The sequence below is a fragment of the Rattus norvegicus genome, chromosome 1, assembly GCF_021556685.1.
Source record: "Rattus norvegicus strain SHRSP/BbbUtx chromosome 1, alternate assembly SHRSP_T2T, whole genome shotgun sequence".
Lineage (NCBI taxonomy): Eukaryota > Metazoa > Chordata > Mammalia > Rodentia > Muridae > Rattus > Rattus norvegicus.
The window spans coordinates 194,932,915-194,938,914 of NC_141534.1; positions in this window are offsets into that span (position 1 = coordinate 194,932,915).

Sequence of the window (6,000 nt, forward strand, 5' to 3'; positions counted from 1 at the left end):
GCTCTAATGATAAATGACATGGGCAAAGCTGCCAGGCAGTGGCCAGAAAGAATCAAGTCAACCCTTAACTCAGTGGTTCCGCTAGCTTTCTGTTCCTTGCACACAATGACTCTCATAAGAGCCCCATATTTTGCCTTAGTTTACTAGTATAACATTTTATATATTCTATACTTCCTTATCCAGAAACCACTCTTTTTTTTTTCTTTTTCTTTTTTCGGAGCTGGGGATCGAACCCAGGGCCTTGCGCTTGCTAGGCAAGCGCTCTACCACTGAGCTAAATCCCCAACCCAGAAACCACTCTTAAATGTTATATAAAACTTAATTCCTAACTTCAATAACTTTTTCCTTTCTTAGGGTCCAAATGTTGGCTCTAATTCTTTTTTTTTTTTTAAGATTTATTTGTTTTATGTATTGGGTACACTGTAGTTGTCTTCAGACACACCTGAAGAGGGCATCAGACCTCATTTTTACAGATGGCTGTAGCCACCATGTGGTTGCTGGGAATTGAACTCAGGACCTCTGGAAGAGCAGACAGTGCTCTTAACCACTGAGCCATCTCTCCAGCCCTCTAATTCGTTTTCTTTTCTTTTTTTCAGAGCTGGGGACCGAACCCAGGGCCTTGTGCTTGCTAGGCAAGCGCTCTACCACTGATAAATCCCCAGCCCCTCTAATTCATTTTCTAATAATTTCTTTAAAGTTTCTTTGCAAGTCAAGCATTAATCTGGAACTACTATTGTGCAGTTATTACATTGTTTCCAAGATGAGAACACACAGCCTGCACCTGGGCCATTAGGACTGTGCTGTGCTGTGCCCCTATACCTCAGTTTCCAATTGTTTAAGAATCATAACATCAAGGAACATCTAGTTTCACAGAATTCACCAGAGCAGAAGCAGAAAGAAGTAGGAAAGTCAGATATAATAGAATAATTATGTACACCAAGGCCAACTGAAAGGCAGTCAGGCACAAATGACATCTATGCAGCCGCTGTCCAGGGCTAAGGTTAGGAAAAATGGGAACAACCAGTTTTTACAAAGAGCTGCTGCGGGCTACTGAGATGTCTCCATCCCGGCCTACTGCTGGCGTCCCTGTCATCATATGCTGTCCCCAGCAAATATATAATAATATATATAACAATATTTAAAGTAATATAATGTTGATTTCACTTCTGGTTTGACTCTTTCCTGCCTCCAAGGAAATCTGAGAAACCTACAATTATGTTTGCAATCCTTGGCCACTCTATTATCCAGATGAAATCCTCTCAAAACCTTTCTCGACTCCAAGTTTCTCCTAGTTTCTTTTTTGTATCCCTCCCATGCATTCTTGCATTATTATTTTTAATTTGTTTGTTGTGTCATGCAAAAATACAAACTTAAAAACTGAAGTTTTAGAAATAACAAATTTATCTAGATGATGTTTGGGCTCTTGCATTTTCCTGTGAGGCTCTAATGATAAATGACATAGGCAAAGCTGAAAGGCCTAATGTAAAGGACATAATAGATTCCTCCTTGTGCTAATGCTGCAAGTGAACTATCGGACAGATGCGTAATTTGACCGGGCACAAGCAGGGAGAGCATCTCCCACCATTGTAGTAACAGACACTGCACCAACCAGCAACAGCCAGGCTGCTCCTGGCTCCCTCCCAGGAAGGCTCTTCCCACCTGTGTTCTTCCCACCTGTGCTCTTCCCACCTGTGCTCTTCCCGCCTGTGCTCTTCCCACCTGTGCTCTTCCTGCCTGTGCTCTTCCCAACTGTGCTCTTCCCGCCTGTGCTCTTCCCGCCTGTGCTCTTCCCACCTGTGCTCTTCCCACCTGTGCTCTTCCCACCTGTGCTCTTCCCACCTGTGCTCTTCCTGCCTGTGCTCTTCCCAACTGTGCTCCAGAGACAGGGGTGCCAGAGCTTAGTGTCACTGCCATGCCTCAGTGGGACTGGATTTATTTTCAAAGCAAGAAAGCTTAGCTGAAGGAGCACACTAATGCTTTCTTTTGTTTCTGTCTCCAAGCTACTCAGGTCCCATCTGTTTCACTTCTGTTTACTAGACTCCATCCTGTAGGACCTCATCGCACATGTCTCCGTCCCTTCACAACGTGCTCTTCACCAGTGGTGCTCAACCTTCCTGCCTCTATGAACCTTTAATACAGGTCTTCATGTGCTGACCCCAACCATAACAATGTTTTCATTGCTACGTCATAACTGTGATTTTGATACTGTTATTAATTGTAATATGAGTATCTGTGTTTTCTGATGGCCTTAGATGACACCTATAAAAGGGTCATGTGACCCCCAGAGGGGTTGAGAATGGCTGTTCTACACATTTACAACCTTCTGCAACACTCCTTTTCTATCAAGTTAGGCTTGTTCCTGTTCTCAGTGTGTCTCTGCCCTTCATATGCTAATTTATACATGAGATCAGTTAAGGTTGAGCTCCAGTTTTCAGGATACCCGTTTAGGGTGAGAACGTGTAATCTGGGGCTCTAAAGCTACCCATTATGACTGAAGACTCTGATTCTTTCTGAGCCTACCCGATAAACAACCATGAAATTCAAACAAACAGGGGAGTCTGGTTTTTGAAGACCCATCTCGACTTTTTCTGTTCTCCTGAGGGACAGAGGTCTTGACCACTCCGGCTATCTCTAGTCTCTTCAGCTTGTCTACCAAGTTCATCTTTAGCTGGCCAACATCAGAATATAAAGGAGTAGAGAAAAATAAATCTTTTAAGTCAGGTATAATAATGTAATTGTTGGGCAGTGGTGGCCCATACTTTTAATCCCAGCTCTTGGGAAGCAGAGGCAGGTAGATCTCTACAAGTTTGAGGCTAGCCTGGTCCACAGAGCTAGTTCCAGGACAGCCAAGGCTACACAGAGAAATCCTATCCCAACACACACACACACACACACACACACACACACACACACACACACACTACAATGTCATAGTAAGAGCAGGAATCCCTGGCTGGAGGGCCATCATTGTTTTCACAGTAGCATTAATATACCTGAGATCATGTAACAGTAAAAACTTTTTGCCCTTTTATGAATGATAAAAATTGGGGAGTTCCAAGGACTTACTGAAAGTTCTATGTCCAAGTTGTAATTGGTTCTGTACTAGAAGTTGGGCCTATTTTAATTCTTCCACAGGAAAAAGTCATTGATCAATTGACACTGGGTCATTCCCGCTATAAGGGAAAACAAAAACCCTAAATGCTGGGGAAACCAACCCCTGGCACTCATGCAGTGGCAGAGCCCCAGCTGCTCCACCCAAACACTGGGGATTCCTGTCAGATTCCCCTCCAAGCTCAGTGGGACAGAAGGTAGGACTCTGAGTTCCACGACTGCAGGAAGCCAGAGAGGCTAAGGAGTCCACTTGGCCCACCTTGCTAAGGTCTGCCAAGATGTGTCCAGTGGAGATTGTTTTTAAATGATCTTCCTGAAAGGGTCTAAGCGATACATCACTGTAGTCCAGCTTGCAAAATAATTTACAGGGATTTTATCCCCTTTCCATAGGCTCTTTTAGAATACTCCTATGTGTTGTCAATCTTCATATCAATGGTTCCTTGCTGAGGAAACAAGGATTGCATTTTACAGACATTTGTACAAAGTTGTAGAGCTATTGCTCTGAATATTTTCATCCTTTGTGTCTCCCTTGGGTGAGAAGACTAAACTCTTTTGGTACTTTTTTTTTTTTTTTTCAGAGCTGGGGACCGAACCCAGGGCCTTGCGCTTCCTAGGCAAGCGCTCTACCACTGAGCTAAATCCCCAACCCAGAGAAGACTAAACTCTTTTTTTTTTTTTTTTTTTTTTGGTTCTTTTTTTCCGGAGCTGGGGACCGAACCCGGGGCCTTGCGCTTCCTAGGTAAGCGCTCTACCACTGAGCTAAATCCCCAGCCCACAAGACTAAACTCTTATCCTCCACCTCTATTTAAAGAAAATATTTTTCTACTGTCTCTGAGGGCTGAGTCCCACATTGGGTGCCAGTTTTAGGGGTCTCTGCCAGCAAAATAACTATCCTTGGGAGGCAAGGAGACAGTTTGGCTCAAAAAAACTCAGCAGCCAGTGTTCATTCCAACTTTGAGAGTTTGGCCACACATGGTTTATTTTGGGCATAGTCAAGCAAAGCATGACTTGGTAAAATTTTTCCTAGTGGTAAATAACTATCCTATGTGCACAATAATGCAGAACACAGGACTACATTGACACTCTTTGTAGAGTCCAGGTGAGATCTTTCATAAGGATGAGTTCTATGGTTGGCAAGCTTGTGATAAGGTGGGGGGAGGGGAACTAGTGTGGTCTCACCACATAGATAGTACAAAGGTCACCAGGCTATAAAGAACATCTGCTCCCAACTTTCTGGGAGGATAACAAGTTATGTATCCCTCCCTTTGAAGGGACAACCTCTGCATGTAACACTCTAGGTTCACCTACTTCTTATCTGTAAGCACAAGGACTTCCATACGTCTCATATCCAGTGTTCCCTAATACTGGTAGTAAGTGATACAGATGCCTGGCCATTTTCTTCCATTTGGGGATTGAGCATTGGGCCAATGCTACAGTAATGGTCTTTTTTTTTTTTTCTTTTTGAGACAGAATCTCTATGTAGCTCTGGCCATTCTAGAACTCTCTATGTATGGCTGTCTTAGAATGTTTAGAGATCTGCCTGCCTCTGCCTCCTGAGTGCTTGGAGTAAAGATATGTGCCACTCACCAGGCTACACTCACTCACTCTCTCCTTTATGCAGGAGAGGGGGTTTGTGACAGGGCTTCTCTGTGTAGCTGTGGATGTCTTTGAACTCACTCTGAAGACCAGGCTGCCCTCAAACCCAAAGACCTATCTGCCTGTCTCTGTGTTGAGAGCTTTTGGTGCTGCCTCTAGGGATTTGGCATTTGTCACTGGGCTCAGACAAGGCTCAGATAAGGATATTGGAAACCATGGGGCTTTGTTTACTGCTGTGCTGAATCACGACCTTGTGTGATCTCTTTCCTTACGATTTTACATAATTACTGTCTGGTGTGATCTCCTTGTTCACTATTTCTCTTGATTACTTTGTCTTTGATCTAAGAACTGACTGTGTTTTTGGATGCACCTAGGATGATACAAAAGCAGGCTGGAGAGAAATAAAGCTGCTTCAGCATCAGCCTCAGCATGGGCTGGGGTCATGTTATAATTTTGCCTAACTTTTTCTTTTTCAATCCTTACACCCTTGCTTGAGACCCTGTTGACTGACTGAACTGGCTTGGCCACCTCTGCCTTCCAAGTGCTGGAATTAAAGGTGTGTGCCATCCAAGAGAGGTATAGCTGGGTCCTCAGGTAGTGCAATGTCCAGTTTTCTGAGGAACCTCCAGACTGATTTCCAGAATGGTCATACCAGTCTGCAATTCCACTAACAATGAAGGAGTGTTCCTCTTTCTCCAAGATGCTCCAACATATAACAAGGACACATGCTCCACTATGTTCATCGCAGCCTTATTTATAATAGCCAGAAGCTGGAAAGAACCCAGATGCCCTTCAACAGAGGAATGGATACAGAAAATGTGGTACATCTACACAATGGAATATTACTCCGCTATCAAAAACAATGACTTTATGAAATTCGTAGGCAAATGGATGGAACTGGAAAATATCATCCTGAGTGAGCTAACCCAACCACAGAAAAACACACATGGTATGCACTCATTGATAAGTGGCTATTAGCCCAAATGCTTGAATTACCCTAGATGTACAGAACACATGAAACTCAAGAAGGATGATCAAAATGTGAATACTTCACTCCTTCTTTAAAAGGGGAACAAGAATACCCTGGGGAGGTAATAGGGAGGCAAAGTTTAGGACAGAGGCTGAAGAATCGCCCATTCAGAGCCTACCCCACATGTGGCCCATACATATACAGCCACCAAACTGATAAGATGGATGAAGCAAAGAAGTACAGGCTGACAGGAACCGGATGTAGATCTCTCCTGAGAGATATAGCCAGGATATGGCAAATACATAGGTGAATGCCAGCAGCAA